General features: G+C 37.2%; 1 protein-coding gene across 1 annotated transcript in view; it reads left to right on the forward strand.

Moving 5' to 3' along the window:
- vat1l (vesicle amine transport 1-like) overlaps positions 1-20,427 on the forward strand; it is a 229,971-nt gene that overhangs the window by 43,344 nt on the left and 166,200 nt on the right. The gene's annotated exons all lie outside the window — the stretch shown is intronic.

The raw sequence follows: 20,427 nt of genomic DNA on the forward strand, positions 1-20,427 counted from the left end.
GGTACACCACTTTTATTGTCCGACCATTCCTGCCCCAGAATCACAGCGAAAGGTGGACGCGGGAGGACCGCCACAGGGATTTTTTTCAGCGATCCTCCATAGCTAATGAAACATGGGACGGTTTTGTACTTACGGGTTTCCCCATGTACACAGGTAATACTGGTCGTTATTTTTATCCACTGTTGCGGTAGTCTATATTGGCAAGCAATAATGGAAATGTTGTTGCCGGTATCGAGGAGTGCTTCGACTTTATATCCATTAACTAATGCCACTCACGTATGTGTTAGCGTTAGGGAGTTGACAAGTGCACATAAACCGCCTCTCCCCATCCACCTGCATCCCTCCTTGTCGTCCGGCAGTTTGCACTCCCCAAGGTACGGGAACTTTGGAACAGGCTCCGGTTTATATGAAAGACCTAGTTTGTGTGATGTAATTCTCATGGAATCCACTAGAGGACTGTTCTGCTCCCTCAGATTGTGAGGCTGTCTCAGATTTTTCTAGGAGCTATATAAGCTCCTCCCTGGTGTTGAATTCTCCCCTGGACAGCTGGGCAACATTTTTTCTTTTAATAAAAGAAAAAAGGCAACCCGCTGCACTATTTGAAATATCATCAGCTCAAATGGCCTTAGCCAATGGGCTGTTTGCTCCAAGAAAGCTTCTGCCTGCTCCTGGGTAGATCGCTCAGGATCTAACTCCTAGTTTTTTAAGATTTTTACCTGCTGGCCTGGGGAAAGCCCATATTTATCTGGGATCATAACCCCAATGGTCGGCTTATGTCCTCTGAGAGAACATAATGAGCCCCCTTCGTTTCCTCCATAGGAACCAGTGCACATCTGTAAATCTCATCCATATTCCTCCTTTGAGAAAATACTAGCCCGGTTTCATATTTTGGAAGCGGAGCCTGCACCAAGTTACTTCTGACCCCCGAACGAACTCCCCATCAGGAAACTCCGCTCCAGTACATTCCCACCTGATTAATTCTTTGGTCTCGTGCCATTTTCTTCAAGGAACCACCATCCTGCCGGCTACACCACTGTGACAAGGGCAAGACTTCACACATTATAAAGGTTTGGGGCAACCTCCTGTGTATTATATCCTGGCTGCAAAAGTTTGCAAAAGTTTGAACAGAGATGTTCACACAACTGAGTCCAAAATAGAACTGAATAGTTGGAGGTAACAACTTTAAGGGCTGGGGAAGGAAAGGATGTTATCTATGCCAGAACCAGAAGTGACATAATCAGAGGTGCTGGCGCAGGAAGTGACATCATCAGAGGTGTCGGAACCGGAAGTGACACCATCAGAGGTGCCAGAGCCGGAAGTGACGTCATCAGAGGTGCCAGGACCTGGTGAAATTTCCCGGGAATGGTCTGCAAGAAACTGAGAGAGACAGTCAGCACACTCTGCCACCATCTGGTCTGGTGTAGTATTTTTACGGCTTTTTAGCTGCCTCCTACTTGCACATGTGTGACAATAGATAGTACAGTTGTGTACAGATTGGAGTCCAAAACAGAACTGCTTGGTTGAGGTAAAGATGGTGGCTTTAAAACAAGGCAGAGGAAGTCAGGTCATCGGGGCCAGTGCCGGAAGTGATGTTGTTGGGACAAGAACCAGAAGTGACGTCATCAGGGCAAGGCGGAATTTCGTGTAACTGGTCTGCAGTGAAAAAAGAGAAAGGATTCGTGCACTCTGCCACCCCCTAGTCTGGCATGGAATTACCCTCATTTGAGTCCTTTAGCTGCCTCTCATGCGCACAATATTAAAAAAGATTTAGTTAGATTTCACCTTATTGTTTGACAGAAGATGATAAATGTAATTACAGTTTTTTCTACTTACTGAAGTTTTTATGACAGGAATTGAAGTTTTCACAATTTTAAATTATTGAAACAGGCTCTATTAATGAAATTAAACATGTTTGCACATATCGTTGTAAAATGTACTGTAATTAAATACATGTATGTATTATAACAGATCCTAGTACATTTATAAGCGTTTTTCCCTCTGGTTATAAGTTTACAAAGATGTTAAGTTTCAACTCAACCAGTTACACTACAGCCTAGCTCCTCCTGGAGGAATAGCAGCATGGACCATTGATCTGACTGTAAATTATTGCCTTTCGTCCAAAACACCAATTATATGCTTATGATTTAAATTTGTTATAAATTACTGTAATATTTGAGTAAGTTGGACTTACCATAATTTGCAAAGCCCTGATTTATATAACCCTGGAAAGTAATACAAAATAGTTACTTTTTATCTGTAACCTCAGAGGCTTAATGCTTTTAAACTAGTGTGTGCTTTATAATAATACTTTAGACCTAAGAAGCTATCTTAGTATGTGTTGCATAAATAATATTTAATATGGTACCCCAGAAGCTCAGTGTCATTCTTTAGATTGTATTTCAAAATAAAACCTCAAACTTGCAATTTACTTAATATCTGTTTTGTGTAATTTGAAGTCTACCCAATAAAGAATACTCACCAAACAAGAATATTCAGATTCAAGAACCTCAGAGGCTGTGTTTCAGCATGTGTCCACAGTAAAAGAGGCTCTAGCATTTCAGCATTAATTACAATGATATCAGGGAGATAATCAGTACAATAATTGACAATTTATTAATAGCAAGTTCAAAATTATATACAGTAACGAAGCAGAAAAAAAATATAAAGCAGCAAAATAAAGAATACTAGAAATTCATAGACAGTATTCTGGAAGTAAGAAATACTTAACTTCCCTTTGGCATATTGAAAACTTATCCTTATATATTCCAAAAAGTTAAACTTAGTCAGAGGTCAAAACTCATCTAATGAGACAATTCATGGCCGTACTATTTCAACAGAGTTAACACCAGTTCCTTTTGCTTCTGAGAGATAGAAAAAAAGGGATGAAGATGATGACAATTTAAATGCCATAAAACCCAGAGTTTTCCCCGGGGAAGAATACCTGTGTTGTGTTTCATTAATTACAGAAATATTTTGCAGTGACATAATAACAGAATCATACATTTCTGAAAATAGCCTAGAAAGAGTCACATAAAACATTAGCATTAATTTAAAACCAAACACAGCTATGAAGACTTTACATGTCATATAAATTCTTAAATTAATTCCAATGAACTGTTAAGACAACTGTAGGACATTTGATGAAGTGATGGAAGACTTCTAACAGCTGTGCTCTTGGGAAAAGCCCGTCCTTTCCTGAAGTTAGACAATTCATGGAAGATAACAGAAATTCTGTTTTTTCAGTAGACAAACAGTAGTTTTTTGTTGATGCAGATGTAATATCCTTATGCTAATTTAAGGCAATAAAGTTAATCAATCCATCCATTTCCTGACTCATTTCATCATTGTACGGTTATGAGGATCCAGTTTTGAATAGGCAGTACTAGGCATAAAGAGTAAAGTAGCCCTGGATGGGCACCAGTTCTTTGCTGTGGCCAGTAAAGAGTTGCCAGTTAAGGCAACTGTGCTAACCACTGTACTTCTGTATAAACAAGTGAATTGAAAAAAAGTTAAAATGTATTTTTTACTAAGCTAAAAAAGCAGTTAGTCTTTAACAGAGTGTTACTTAATTAACAGGTTTAATAAAAAATGCAAGGTATAAACCAGTAAAATAAAGTACAAGGAGTAAAATGAAAAAGAGAACTGTTTTCATCCAGTTAAAATATATTTTGAACTATGTTCAACAAGGTTGCTGTCTTAAATAAACTATTATTTAATTATCAGGACTAATCAAGATTGCTGATTAATTCTTAAAGTCAGAATCTCGTTATCACAGTGCATACAAAACATTTGCTCTCTGTTTGTTTTGCCATTATACTTCTTGTAAAGGATCAAGAATCATTTCAATTACTTTCAGGTGTTCAATTAAATAAAAATTAATAATAAAATTGTGCAGGATTAGATGAATGGATGGCAGAACAGAATGTGAGACTGAATTATTAAATATTTTCTGTGAATAATAATAATGTGCAATCATACATTTTGATCCAGAGAGGCAGAACTTTCAGTATAGGACAGGCAACAATTGTAGTCTATAAGCATGGAATGCTCACGTATACTCTCATATCCATTCAAATGTAAAAATGTGTCTGAACTTAAATAATTTTTAATACCAAGCACATTTTAGTCATGTAGGTAAGAGTTGTCAGGGTTATCGTTAATCATTCCTTTTTCTTTAAGCTTTTGCTTTTTTAAGCAAATCATATTTACTTAATTTAATCAACAGTATGATTTCTTATCTGTGTCTCCAAAATGGTAGATTTAAGGTAATGTTTATTCACATAAAGATGTTTTTTAAAGATTTTTAAAATACTAATCTCCATAACTTTGAATATCTATCTATCTATCTATCTATCTATCTATCTATCTATCTATCTATCTATCTATCTATCTATTGTTTTTGGAATGTGAAATGTTTTAAACAACTTTAATTTTTTGGAGTGAGGCTACTCCAATGCAAATCTTTTTCACTTTTGAATATGTAGTATATTTAAAGAAACCTTTTCACAGGAAAACTGAAGGAGGTCAGCTTCATTTGCTTGGCAGACAGTTTAAGCCTAATCTTGAAAAGAATCAACTTAACCTGTTTAAGCTCTGAATGTAAAATGATTTCAAGCAATGTAACAATACATCCCTGAGTAAAACATCTTGAGGTGGTGTTTATTACAAAACATGTGCTACAGTGGTGTGAAAAACTATTTGCCCCCTTCCTGATTTCTTATTCTTTTGCATGTTTGTCACACAAAATGTTTCTGATCATCAAACACATTTAACCATTAGTCAAATATAACACAAGTAAACACAAAATGCAGTTTTTAAATGATGGTTTTTATTATTTAGGGAGAAAAAAAAATCCAAACCTACATGGCCCTGTGTGAAAAAGTAATTGCCCCCTTGTTAAAAAATAACCTAACTGTGGTGTATCACACCTGAGTTCAATTTCCGTAGCCACCCCCAGGCCTGATTACTGCCACACCTGTCTCAATCAATAAATCACTTCAATAGGAGCTGCCTGACACAGAGAAGTAGACCAAAAGCACCTCAAAATCTAGACATCATGCCAAGATCCAAAGAAATTCAGGAACAAATGAGAACAGAGGTAATTGAGATCTATCAGTCTGGTAAAGGTTATAAAGCCATTTCTAAAGCTTTGGGACTCCAGCGAACCACAGTGAGAGCCATTATCCACAAATGGCAAAAACATGGAACAGTGGTGAACCTTCCCAGGAGTGGCCGGCCGACCAAAATTACCCCAAGAGCGCAGAGACGACTCATCCGAGAGGTCACAAAAGACCCCAGGACAACGTCTAAAGAACTGCAGGCCTCTTTTGCCTCAATTAAGGTCAGTGTTCACGACTCCATCATAAGAAAGAGACTGGGCAAAAATGGCAAATGTCCTGTTACATCTGGCGTAAAACGAACACATCATTTCAGAAAAAGAACATCATACCAACAGTAAAATATGGTGGTGGTAGTGTGATGGTCTGGGGTTGTTTTGCTGCTTCAGGACCTGGAAGGCTTGCTGTGATAGATGGAACCATGAATTCTACTGTCTACCAAAAATCCTGAAGGAGAATGTCCGCCATCTGTTCGTCAACTCAAGCTGAAGCGATCTTGGGTGCTGCAACAGGACAATGACCCAAAACACACCAGCAAATCCACCTCTGAATGGCTGAAGAAAAACAAAATGAAGACTTTGGAGTGGCCTTGTCAAAGTCCTGACCTGAATCCAATTGAGATGCTATGGCATGACCTTAAAACGGCGGTTCATGCTAGAAAACCCTCAAATAAAGCTGAATTACAACAATTCTGCAAAGATGAGTGGGCCAAAATTCCTCCAGAGCTGTAAAAGACTCAATGCAAGTTATCACAAACGCTTGATTGCAGTTATTGCTGCAAAGGGTGGCCCAACCAGTTATTAGGTTCAGGGGGCAATTACTTTTCACACAGGGCCATGTAGGTTTGGATTTTTTTCTCCCTAAATAATAAAAACCATCATTTAAAAACTGCATTTTGTGTTTACTTGTGTTATATTTGACTAATGGTTAAATGTGTTTGATGATCAGAAACATTTTGTGTGACAAACATGCAAAAGAATAAGAAATCAGGAAGGGGGCAAATAGTTTTTCACACCACTGTATATAAAATCAAGGTTTTTGTTTAGATTGATTTGAACAACTTTTGATAATGTGTAGTAATTAAGCTTGTTTTTCAGAAAATGGGAATGTTTTAGAATTTTGTTTTATTTTGACAAACTCTTGACATTGTCTGTGAGAACTGCCATCGCACAGATTACTGATAACAAACCTACAAAAGTATTGGAGGCTCAGATAGTATTAAGAATGACATTCTCTACAGACACTTAACTGAATAATTTAGATTACATTTTTTTTTGTAACATCTATCTATGGGAACTCAAGAGGGAGCAGGGCAGGCGAAGAACAGGGGGTACAATGAAAGGCAAACTCATACTTAATACCCTTTGGACATACAGTACAAGCAAGTCATTGGTAATTAGAAAGGCAAGACTTCTGTCAGGATGGTACTTACAGGCAGTGTTTAAACATCTTTAGGAATACTTCTGGAAACCTGTAGATTTATTTCGTTTTTTCTACCATTAATAATGGATTTTTCTTCTGTTAATAATGTTTTCTTCTTGTCATTGTTTTTATTGCTATTATTATAATGCCATCCTAAGATAATTTCTTGGTTGTTTTTTTCTTATGGGTAATTTCATTTTGGACTTGATGTGTCAACCTTACAAAAAATGATGATGGTGACCTGTTCTTCACATTTAAGCTTTGGATTAACAAAACAAAAATGTGCAATTTTACTTTAAAGAGTTTTTGGAGTTTTCAGCTGTGACAAACAAATACTTGACTTCCATTTTAAGTTTTACAATAAACTAGCCAACCGCATAATCAGGCCGTTTTTTAATAATTTTTAAGCGCAGGGAGAAAATTAACATTTGAAAAATTGGTAATGTAATAAATCAGCAAGAAAAGCAACATTGTAACAATGCACGGAACGAACCAACACACAATCGTCCATTCGGCGCTCAGGAACGGAGGGTGGAATGGGAAGAGAAGAGAAGGACATCCACTCGCTCCCTCCATCATGCTAGTCTGCTGATTTCTCGTCCAGTATGCACTGCCTGCTCATGTGCCCACCTCGTCACTCGAGTCGTTGTCTTTGTACAGTTCAGATGCACCTGTGACTCATGTAGTCTTTTCATTGCTCTGTGCGGTTTTGGCTGCCTTTCTATATATAATCCACCAAGACACCCGACCATGGTAGTAGCGAGGTGGGAGGGGGGTGTGTACAAAGTGCAGGAGCATCTAAGAAGACGCATGTTTGTCGTGGATGCGAATTGCTGTATGTAGCGCGTAAAACAGTTTGCTATGTTTGCGCGGTCGTGAGTCGTAACCGAAAACTCGGTTTTTAAAGACTGCTTACTTCATTGTGTATACGACTGTAGGTGAATGAAAAGATATAACTCTGGAGAGGGCAACATACAATACAGCGCTGTACACGCTGCACACAGCGATTCACATCCGCGACAAATATGAATCTTCTTAGATGGTGCTGTCGCGTCCACCCATGCTCTCGAAGCACACACACTGCCTGGTCATGTGCCTGCTCGCAAGAGCAACTAACAGAGACTCGCCCACCAATGGAATACCCCTCGCAAACTACTGTACAAGCCGCATACAACGATTCACATCTGCGACAAACAAACTGTTTTACACACTGCATTCAGCGATTCACAGCCGCGACATGATTTTTCTTAGATGGTCCTGTCGCGTCCACCCTCGCACTCGAAGCATACACACTGGCTGGTCATGTGCCCGGTCGCAAGAGCAACTGACAGAGACCCGGCCACCGAGTCTAAGACCATGGGAAACCCCTCAGAAACTGTTTTACACGCTGCATACAACGATTCATATCCGCGACAAACAAACTGTTTTACATGCCGCATACAGCGATTTACATCCGTGACAAACATGCCTCTTCTTAGATAGTCCTGCCGCGTCGTGTGGTGCCTCTGTGTGAACCGGTCAGGCACAGAGAAGTTCAGCTGCTGAGAGAGCGTCTCGACTGTTGCAGGGCCTGCATTAGTGAAGCAGGTGAGACGGTAATGAAACAGAGGCACAGGTAGCGAGGTGGGTGTGTACAAAGTGCAGGAGCATCTAAGAAGATGCATGTTTGTCGCGGAAGCGAATTGCTGTATTTAGCATGTAAAACAGTGTGCTATGGTGCACGCGGTCATGCGCCGTAACCGAAAACTCGGTTTTTAAAGACTGTTTACTTCATTGTGTTTTAACCTCAGTTGTAAAGGAATGTTTTAAGGATCCCATGGGATACCCCTCGCAAACCGTTTTACACTCTGAATATGGCGATTCACCTCCGCGAGAAACATGCCTCTGTTGCCTCTACGACAGACGAATATAAATGACGCCATTTTTTCTGTGTCGTCGCGTCTAAGTTGGTGGGCGTGGCTCTGCGAGATGTCTTCGTATCCAATGGTCTTGGAGTTGGTGGGCGTGGCTTCTTCCTGCGTGCGCCATAGGTGTCTCACTTGTCGGCGGCTTAGTGAATCCACACCCCTTCCGCCGTGCTTTCCATGGTTGTCTTGCCTTAGTGAATTTTATATATATACTGTAGATGTGCTTACTTTTGTTTTTTTGACTTTGAATGTTACCTGTTTGCTCTTTCGACTAGCCCTTAACGTTTCTTACTCGGGTATAAATGCTTCAATTTTGTCTATTTGAACAGACCATTTCCACTCTGGTCTTAAGAAAACTGATGAATTATTCCCCTTCAATTAAGGATCACATTGATTAATTATTGATTAATCATTTCAATCCATCCCTAGTAGGATCCCACTGGCCCATGTCTATAGAACTCTTGAGAAGTGATGGCATCCAGATGGATAAATTATATCAAGTGATTACTGAGCCCTTTTTATGGCATTTTGAGAAGGTACACCTAAAAAAGAAACATATACAATAATATTCCTTCATGATACAAATAACCAGCGAGTAACTCTAATACTGTAAATAACTGCACATTAGCATATAAGCAAATACAAGAACAATAAAAAAGAAGTTTGGATTATAAGGTAAATAAAGCAGCCCTATGTAGGTACTGGTAAATCAAGATTAAGGTGACAACATATGAGGTTTGAGTTCAGTTTTTACAGAAATAATTCAGAAAACACATTTGCTGAAAATGATTGTAACACTTTATAGGACATTCTGAAAGAACTGGCTTTTTTAAGGGCAATTGAGGATTAATGTATGCTTGAGCACTGGAATTTTGTAGAAGGATTTCTATTCTGCTATTTCTTGTGTTAAAGTAAGACTGTCCCAATCCTTGGGTTTGGGTGGAATTGATCCCGGTATGTGGTTTAAAAGTGCCAGAGGCCCATTTACTTAAAACTTAGGAGGTGATTTCAGACATTCCAGCCCTGTTATGGACAACATGATGCCCAGACAAACTAATGTACACTGCATGGTTTACTGTTTTATGCTGGCCACTTACCTTTGTTCATTAAATATTCCTGTACCTTTTGTGGACACAGGGTGACACTGTGCTCGGGCAAGGGCACATACAATGGAAAGACGGATGTCTTATCACTTTATATACATAGAGATTTAGTAGAAGAGTATCTGTGATTGTGTAGGCAACTATGCACTGATGTGAAGTGGTGGCTGTTCGTTCTACCTTTGGCTTGTTTATTATGTCTGTTTTACTGTCATCCAAATGGTAGTGTTTTTTAACTATTAAATTAATTAAACTTTCCCAGATAGCAGATGGATATGTCAGTCTCTTCTGCTCTATTTCTTTTTATGTAATCATCAGTTTCGTGAAATAAACCTGATCTTACCTTTGGCTCTGTCAGCATATTGGCTACTTCAACTAAGATTTCAATGACCCAAGTGTAAACATTTAAACAAGTTATAACTTTGAACAAGTTGGGTCTAAAAAAGTATAAATAATTTTAAACAATTCAAACAATACAAATATAGATAAAAATAGAAATTTTCAAGTGTGCATGTTAATATTGTAGTGTTTTGCTAAAATTCTATAGGTAAGTTTTAAAGTCACTATTAAAGCAAATAATTATGTCCTGTTTGTTCTCATATAGGTGAAGGGTGACTACTTCAAATATCCATTTAAGGATTTGTTTAATTTAACACAATTTCATGTGGTGAAATAACATACGAATGTAAACTTGAAATTTGTAACTGCAGCCATAAGGGCACATTCAAATTCAAACTCTAGTAGCTGAAGAACTCCTGACAACAAAACTTTTGATGCTTAGTACAAATTATAATAAACCTTCTGATGCTTCTTCTGGTGGGGTAATCATTTTCTAGGTTAGTTAATCAGTTAAATGAAGTCAGGAACATGTTAGGTAGTGGTGTGCTTCTTTTTGATTTTTTTTTAACAACCGTATATGATTTTTTATTTTTATTGTGATATCATGTTGTCATGCTATGTTTATGTTTCCTTTGGGCACTGTCATTTTGTGTTGTTGTCTGCATGTATTTCCTATGAAGAATTTATTTAATATTTTAGTAAAAAATATATGTATTTTGCACCTTGTGAGTATACAAACTCGACAAGTAATGTAAGATTTTTTTCATGGACTTTTTTTAGATTGTTTTCTGTTGTCCAATGTTGGTCTCCATGGGTGCCCATTCTCATAAAAAGTGTGTTATCTTTCTTCTCCTTGAAAATGTAAGATTACATTTTTTTCTTGGACATTACAAACCACAATGGTAAATAGCAATGAAATATTCGTTTAAAGATATGCTGAGAGTCATATGTATCTAAAAAAATTTCAAAAGTTGCACCTTACTTTTCATCCATTTTTAACAAAACAGTAGGAGAGTACATTCTCTTTAGTAGTTTATTGTCAGATATAAAAAAATAAGATTGAAGTGAATAAAAAACAAATTGTGCCAATCTTGTCTGGTATTTCAACCCTGAGCTATTAACTTTAGTCTCAGAGGGCTAATTTTATAGCTGGTAATTCACAGATCACTATATGGTAATTTTGTTCCGCTCATATGAGGTTTCTCTTCTGTGTCACCTGGCTAGAATAAGGTTGTTGCAATAAAGTTGAAGTATCATCCAGGAAACTGGAAGAAAAGTTAAAATAGATTTAATGACAATGCATACAATGCATGAACAGGTACAGTGTGATAAAATAAACTTAAAGCAAAACACAGCAATAAATCTTGTGCCAGCTGCTCTACATCCTTGTTTTGCCATAAATTTTAAGAATGATTAAGTAGTTCATTCATAGTGTAAATGATCCTGCCAAAGTTTAGGGCACATTAGACTGAAGGCTTTTTGAGTCTTTTCAAATTTTGTAATCTTTATCTTTAGAATTATTCAGTTTTTCCTATTGCAGTATAGCAGATTCGGAGCAGGTGTTACAACATTTACAATTTCAGCAAGATAAAAGGGAGCTGTTTTCCCAGGACATTATCTTCTCTATACAGTCATTTTTTGAAAGTGATTCAGTTGAGGCTGTGTCTGTTAATGTTTTCCCATTTCTTGCTTTATTGCATGGGGGCTCTTTGTCAATTTGCTTTAAATATCATCAAACTTCACCTGCAGCAATTGGTACAATCAATCTCCTGTGCAAAGCAAAGCAGTAACACAACATCCAAGCAAGGTGGACGCAGACTGAAAGCAAAAAGTAACTAAGCATTTTGTAGGAGACCAAATACCTCAGAATACATGAGAATAATAAATGTCACTGATCATGTCAGTCTATAAGGAAAAATGTCATCAATCTTTCATCAATAATGTCGTCGTAACAGAAAATATTGGTTTCAGTTTTGGATTTTGGAGCAGTTCGAATTAGGTATGCTCAACCTGTATATGGGAGACCATGCAAAACAAGGATTACAGAAATAATTAAAATAAGAAGCCCCTAGTACTTAGTTGAACATAGGTGAATCTATCCTTCTCATACATCTCTCAGCACAATCTCTGGCCTTCCTTATAGTTGCCAGCAGATCATTTGTCAATACCTCAATTTGAGACTGCAAGGTTACTGAGGTATTAAAGGGACTGTATATCCCCTAGCATTCACCATTTCTAAATATATCTGGAGATACTTTTGGGGTGAGGAAACTTCTTTATAACCCCTGGGCACTTCCTTCTAAAACTTGAGGCCTCTCTTGTCCCTTAAACCCTTAGATGCAACTCCGTTAAAATGTCAGGCAACCCCCAGGTAACCTGCCTATTATAAGTGCTGATTAGGAGCCACTGATAAAATAAGGGTATCTAAGCTATAACCACCTGTTTGACTAGAGACTCCCGGTATATTTTTACACCACTGTCCTTCATATATACCTACATCCCAAGAGTACTGAATTTACTTTAGTACTTTCTTTAGTGGGATAAAAATCCCTCTTAGCTGTAGTAGGATTAACCATATACGTAGCTTTCTATAACCAGTGCACCCTTTTCAAAGTTTTTCTATGGCTTGGATATCTTGTCCACCACAAGTGCTTCTGTTATGCATTTATTGCATATCTCATGATTAACATTATATCATAGGTAGCCTATTAATTGGCCATAACAATTACTCATAGTTAGGCTGACATACAAAGAATAAGAAAGAAAAAATTGCAGAAATGTCCCACTGTGGCTTTAGTCTATGCTAACAATATGAGGCTTAGTTGGCTTAAAGTACTGTTCAATGTAGTGGGTCATTGAACAAGCAAATATTGGAACAGAAAGACAATGGAGGTTTGTTTTTTTTTCTGTCCTTATGCTTTGTTTTTCTTAGGGTAATTTTCTGATATAGTAAACTTTTGTAATATTTTTTCTCACTAGAACAGTATAAGTATAAAGTATAAGTAAATTGAAATCTTGCTAAATTTTGCTTACTAATAAAGGGTTTCTTATTCTAGATTCAGTAAACATTATTTAAAGACTTTCCCAGGTTCAGTCTCAAAAATCAGTGCGTCCTTTTGTCAGGCCAGTGTTGAGTAGTAAGAGGTTGGACACTAAGGAGGAAGAAAAGGACCTGTACTGATTGGCTAAACAGAGGGACCGAGGTGGGAAAGATGTGCAGCATGTTAAGGTAATAAAGGATAAAGATGGAAACATACTCAGAAGCGAGGAGAGTGTGTTGAGCAGATGGAAGGAGTACCTTGGGAGGCTGATGAATGAAGAGAACGAGAGAGAGAGAAGAGGTTGGATGATGTGGAGATAGTGAATCAGAATGTGCAATGGATTACCAAGGAGGAAGTAAGGACAGCTATGAAGAGGATGAAGAATGGAAAAGCTGTTGGTCCAGATGACATACCTGTGGAAGCATGGAGGTGTTTAGGAGAGAGGGCAGTGGAGTCTTTAACCAGATTGTTTAATGGAATCTTGGAAAGTGAGAGGATGCCTGAGGAGAGGAGAAAAAGTGTACTGGTGCCAATATTTAAGAATAAGGGGGATGTGCAGGACTGTAGTAACTGCAGGGGGATAACATTGATGAGCCACAGCATGAAGTTATGAGAAAGAGTAGTGGAAGCTAGGTTAAGAAGTGAAGTGATGATTAGTGAGCAGCAGTATGGTTTTATGCCAAGAAAGAGCACCACAGATGCGATGTTTGCTCTGAGGGTGTTGATGGAGAAGTATAGAGAAGGCCAGAAGGAGCTGCATTGTGTCTTTGTGGACCTGGAGAAAGCATATGACAGGGTGCCTCAAGAGGAGTTGTGGTATTGTATGAGGAAGTCAGGAGTGGCAGAGAAGTATGGAAGAGTTGTACAGAATATGTACGAGGGAAGTGTGACTGTGGTGAGGTCTGCGGTAGGAGTGATGGATGCATTCAAGGTGGAGGTGGGATTGCATCAGGGATCGGCTCTGAGCCCTTTCTTATTTGCAATGGTGATGGACAGGTTGACAGATGAGATTAGACAGGACTCCCCGTGGACTATGATGTTTGCTGATGACATTGTGATATGTAGTGATAGTAGGGAGCAGGTTGAGGAGGCCCTGGAGAGGTGGAGATATGCTATAGAGAAGCGAGGAATGAGAGGGAGGTCAGTGGAATGGTGAGGATGCAAGGAGTAGAGTTGGTGAAGTTGGATGAGTTTAAATACTTGTGATCAACAGTACAGAGTATTGGGGATTGTGGAAGAGAGGTGAAAAAGAGAGTGCAGGCAGGGTGGAATGGGTGGAGAAGAGTGTCAGGAGTGATTTGTGACAGACGGATATCAGCAAAAGTGAAAGGGAAGGTCTGCAGGACGGTAGTGAGACCAGCTATGTTATATGGGTTGGAGACATTGGCACTGACCAGAAAGCAAGAGACAGAGCTGGAGGTAGCAGACTTAAAGATGCTAAGATATGTATTGGGTGTGACAAGGATGGATAGGATTAGAAATGAGTACATTAGAGGGTTGGCTCAAGTTAGACGGTTGGAAGACAAAGACAGAGAGGCGAGACTGCATTGGTTTGGACATGTGCAGAGGAGAGATACTGAGTATATTGGGAAAAGGATGCTAAGAATAGAGCTGCCAGAGAAGAGAAAAAGAGAAAGGCATAAGAGAAGGTTTATGGATGTGGTGAGAGGGGACATGCAGGTGATGGGTATAACAGAACAAGATGCAGAGGACAGAAAGATATGGAAGAAGATGATCCGATGTGGCGACCCCTAACGGGAGCAGCTGAAAGAAGAAGAAGAAGAAGTTGAGTAGTAATGCACACTTCTAAAGAGAAGTGGACAGGGTTAAAAGAAAGCAAACGTACTGCATAGTGTGTAAAACCACTCATACAGTAGTGAACATGAACACATGAAAATTGACCTGACATCTCAATTAAGGACACAATTTATAAGAAATGAAAAAGGGGAAATTGATTTGTCACCTCTCTAGATCAATCTAGTCTGCTCAATATGAATGTATGAATTAAGCCTTCCTTACCCTGAACTAAAGATTTTGCAAGGATGGATAAAGCAAATCTTTGCTAGTAATTTAATGTGAATTATACCTCAATTGCAGAGTACAAATTTAAAACCTACATTACTGCAATTTTAAATAATAATTTTTTCCCTTCAAGTTTGAATTTTATAGAACATTAATGTATTTTTATTTTTGACATTAAAGGTAATTTTCATCCATTCTTTGGAAAATCTCATTGAAGTATTTAAAGAAAAATATGATAAAGGATACTTTACCAATAAGTAGTAATAAGCAAAATGAAGAGAAATAATAGGGTACTCAGTACTTTGGTGGTGTGATTCAGAAGTGTTAACCAATGAGGCACTGTTTTACATGTGTTATTTTATTTTCTGGTTTCTCTGATTATAAAGCAAAGAAATAACAGGTGCATCGTACTAGGCCTTGTATGCACATTTATTGATAAGATCAAAAACATATGAAATAATTTGAAAAAATGTTCATATTGTGGATGTAGACACAACGTATTAGTGATTAGACTTCTTTGTGGTAATTAAAAGGGCGTCAGACCTTAGAAAATTAGAGAAAATATTACAGAATAATGGATAGTTACAATATTTTTTTAAGAAGTATCTGCTTTCACCTATAGTTTTTACTATATATTACGTTAATGCGATTCCTTATTTGTCTAAATTAACACTGTGTCATAAACAATTCTTACGGAGATTTGGGAATCGTTGAGATTCAATGATCCAATGATACAGTCTGCTTCAAGTTAGACTGCCCAACCCATATTAAAATATTTAAAAATTTTGAATATTTTAAGAGAGTCCAGTCAACCTATCTCATTAGAACTAAAACTTTGTGAGCTTTATCAGACCACTAAACCCCCAAGGTTTATTTTTTTTCTAGGAATGATGCTCATAATATTAATAATAATTTAGGGAATTTTTCTTTGATTATTTTCATGCTTGGCACAGCAAGCCTTCCTTTAAACAATGTCACAAGTGACTTATGTCTATGAGCAAAGGTTACCACTGCTCCCTTACAGCTCCAATGTCTCACTCCCTGTGTGGAGTTTACACATTCTCCCCTTGCCTGAGTGAGTCTTCTGTTTTCCATTCAAAATGCCAAAGATTTGTGCATTTGTCAGACTTAAGGATCTAAGTTGCTTCGGCATTGGTAAGTGTGGTGTGGTGTGAAAGGAGCTGGTGGTCTGCCAAGGGTTGATTCCTTCCTTTCCAGCAATATTTATAGAATAGGCTGGATAGAGGGATTTTACACCCTATATCAAATCCCTTGTACTGTATGTGTTATATGTGTCTTGCGCTTCTGTTCAATCATGGATGCATTTAATTATCCATACAAGCTTTTGGTTACAGTTTTGAACAAATTCATTACACTGTCATGTATTTCTAAAATTAAAATGCACCTAAAGCACACAAGTATCAAAGATATTACATTTTACACATTCCACATGCCACAATATATGTAGAATATTTGAGTAAATATTAAATACAGGGTGAGCCAAAATTAAATACAGTACCTCATTTCTCAAGGTCCTTGCACGAGGTAGAGGCAGCCGAGTTGGCAACATGTCTTGGTCTGGCGTGCACCATACTTTCGCTGTCGAAGTGTTCTTCAAAAACATTGAATCATCATCACTACGCAACGCATCTTCCGGAAACGCACTTCAGCATAGTAATTTTACTCATGCTATTTACTTACCTTTTGCCTTCCACCCATATCTTCATGTTTTTGAATCTTCCTTTAAACGCCACTCTTGCGTCCTTGCAGTGTAACAAGGCCTATGTGTAGGGCTGCCAACTCTCTCTGAAAATGAGGACATTTAGGTAAAATAATTAGGACTTTTGAGGAAACGTTTCCCTATGATGCCGTAATACATCTTTATACGGTCTTATGGTTTTTTAAAATGATACAAACCTTTAGTAGTAGTTTATCACTGTAATTTTGATATAATGACCACAATCACAGTCACTGGCAAACTAATAAGCCATAAAATAAACTCTCTTAAATTAACAGACTTCATTACTATCATTCTTATTCTTATTGGGATAGCTTAACTGTCGTAAAATTGTAAAAAATGATAAATATGATAAATTCATCCATCCATTATCCAACCTGCTATATCCTAACTATAGGGTCACAGGGGTCTGCTGGAGCCAATCCCAGACAACACAGGGTGCAAGACAGGAAACAAAACCCGCCACAGGGGGCACACACACACACACCAAGCACAAACTAGTGACAATTTAGGATCACCAATGCACCCAACCTGCAAGTCTTTGGGGAAAGCAGTACTTACTCATACTTAAATATGACAAACAGTACCTGGATGTATGACATTTAACCAACTCCCATAGTTACTGGACTTCATTACCATTGAATATTTTAGACTGTGCCCGAACAAACTTCTGTAGCAAGAACTGTGTTATATAATATTGGTCTAAAAATGTTTAATAAAGAGTGTTTTAATTTGCTCATATGAAGGCATTTATTTTAAATGTTTTGTTCGGGAGCAAATTATAAATACATAGGACCCTAGTGAAAAACTGAGTTTAACTAGATTTACAGAATTATTCCTTCTGCTTTGTCATTTATACTTAATCTATAATTAAGTGTATAATTATAATTAATTGTAATTTAAGTCAAGCTATTAATGATAAGCCTTGGCATTTCCATTATTTCTTGTATTTTTGAATTCTGGCATTAAAACCAAAGATACGCTTTAGTGCATGGTTCCTGTTACCAAAGATACTCTTTAGTGCATGGTTCCTGTTACCAAAGATACTCTTTAGTGCATGGTTCCTGTTACCAAAGAGTTCTGAATCTTTTATGCTATAGGGACTGATTTATTCACTGTACTCTTCCAGGGTAAATATCTTAATCAAGTCTAAAAAGCATTCCAACGTCTCTCCTTTACTCTCATACTTCACACGCACTGATTCAGAATACTCAGTATTCTCACACCTACTTTCACCATACATATCAGAAAAATAAACAGTATATGAAGATATACAAATTGAAAAATATTAAAGATTTCACTAACATTGCTGAAGTTAGAAAAAAAACAAATAAACAAAAAAGATTCTGTTGGTATGTTTTCACAAACATTCCTATAAACACAAGTGTAATTTTAGTAGATGAGGACCCTAGAAGATCTGTTGCACTTTTGTAGAAAGTACAAGGCATAAGCACAACTGTAGTTTTAGAAGGTACAGAGCCTGGGAGATCTGCTATAATTTGGCAGGAAGTATATAGCATAAAAATATGAGAAAAAAAATTAGATGCAGTATACAAAAAGGAATAAAACAAAATGGCACTAAATGTGGAAGAAAACAATGAGAGACTGTTACCTGATGAAAACGTTTTTGTGTATAATTTTAAATGTATAATCTGCAAAAGAAGAAAACCAGAGTCCTAATTATGGAGGATTTTCACATAAAGCTGAGATTAATCCCATATTCAGACTTCAATGATTAAAAAAGCTAGTATCTCAGTCTAGCTCAGGTGTCCTCAATCACAGTCCTGGAGGGCCGCAGTGGCTGCAGGTTTTTCTTCTAACCCGGTTACTTAATTAGAAAGGAATTTTTGCCAATAATTTAATTTCATGACTTGTTAGTGCTTCACTCTGCCATGTCAGGCCATTCTTGGATCCTAGATTTTCTGCCTATTTCTAAGGATATCATCCAAATGATCTGAAAGGTAAAATGGAGGACTTATTCTCAGTCCTTCACTTTGTTCTCATCACTTTCCTTCCAAGTATTTAATTAAGCCCAATGGTGCATGATAAATACACACAGAGGTGTAAATGGTAACAAGCTAAATGGAGAAATGCTGCTCTCTTTTGTCATTTGCATGTTATTGCTAATAAGGATCCATTAAAAACCAAGAATTCAGCTGTTTAAGACTAAAACAAGCAATAAGGGTTCAAAATCTTAATGAGCAAGACCACTAAAATGAAGCAGAAGTGTCACTTGAGCAATAAGCGCTTCTTATTAAGCAACTGGGTTGGAGCAAAAACCTGCAGCCACTGTGGCCCTCCAGGACCATGGTTGAGGGTCCCTGGTCTAGCTGAAAGAAGTAAGTGAAAATTAATACAGCACCTTTCCAAAGCTCCTACAGTAATATCTTTTTAGGAACATTGCTGCTGTATACTGTTTATTAACATTTTTTTTTTATTTTTTCATTTGTAAGTTCATTTACCTAGAATTCAACTTGAACATGTATTAGAAAGACTACTTTTTGTAGAACTAATGAAGAAGGTGCATTGTCGCTACCTAACTTTCAGCTATATTACTAGGATGCTGATATACTGCATATACTCTTAGGTTTTGGAAGGTAGCAGAAGGCAAAGAAACTACCCCTACCCAGTTGAAAGTCTCTCTCTGTATGGTTTGCTCTGTGCTCAATTTTATTTACTTCCAATTACCAGAAATATAGTCTGCCACTTACTTAAGATAGGTACCACAACAACATATGCACAAAGCCAGGAATGCTTTTACCAGTTGCACTTGAATATGATAATAATATATTCAGCCTTCTTTAACCATTATAGAAATCACTATGTATCCAGTCCTTTAGAAATCTCAGTATAGAGCATGTAAATGCATCCTTTGAACTGAAATGTCATAAATATAATCTTCCAGCGACACATTATTTGTTTCCATATAAAAGATAGAAATTTCATGAAAAATAATCTGCCTAATTGTATTCTTTTTCTTTTGGTTTCTATTGTGAAGTCATACTGACCAGTGCTGATGACGGTATGGGTCAGATTTCTAGATTCTACCAACAAATTTAAAAGATTTTTCTCTTAAGGTATATTATCTCAGAGGACAACATCTATTGAATTTTCAGATAGGTAGGGAAACTCAACTACTCAGCTAAAATACATTCATCAATTGTGAAAAGCATGGCATAATTCAGAAAAATTTGTACATTGCACACACCCATCCTGTTACTTTACCTGTATTTGTGACAGTACTAATATTACTACTACTACAAGGGTCTAAAATATATCCAGGACATTATCTGAATTTGAAATCAGTCTATAGACAGATGTTCTGGGAATGCTCTATACCCCATCCATTTTGTCTTATAATAAATAGTTTAATCTAATCTTTCAGATTAATTTAATATTGTTTCTTTGTATCAGTATACTGCTGCTGGATTATGTGAATTTCCCCTTGGGATTAATAAAGTATCTATCTATCTATCTATCTATCTATCTATCTATCTATCTATCTATCTATCTATCTATCTATCTATCTATAGCCAAGAGTATAAAAAGTGATAAGACTAAAATCACATAGAACCATTTTATAGCAATATTCAGAATAACACCAAATGAGAAAATCTAATGCTAAAAAAATTATTGAGGTACTGTAATATATTGCTTGTACAAAGATTTGTATTGCTTAACTTGGATTATGTTAATCTACATTCAATAACTTAATGGGAAAGTGATGTCTTATGTTATCTT

The sequence above is a fragment of the Polypterus senegalus genome, chromosome 9, assembly GCF_016835505.1.
Source record: "Polypterus senegalus isolate Bchr_013 chromosome 9, ASM1683550v1, whole genome shotgun sequence".
Classification (NCBI taxonomy): domain Eukaryota; kingdom Metazoa; phylum Chordata; class Cladistia; order Polypteriformes; family Polypteridae; genus Polypterus; species Polypterus senegalus.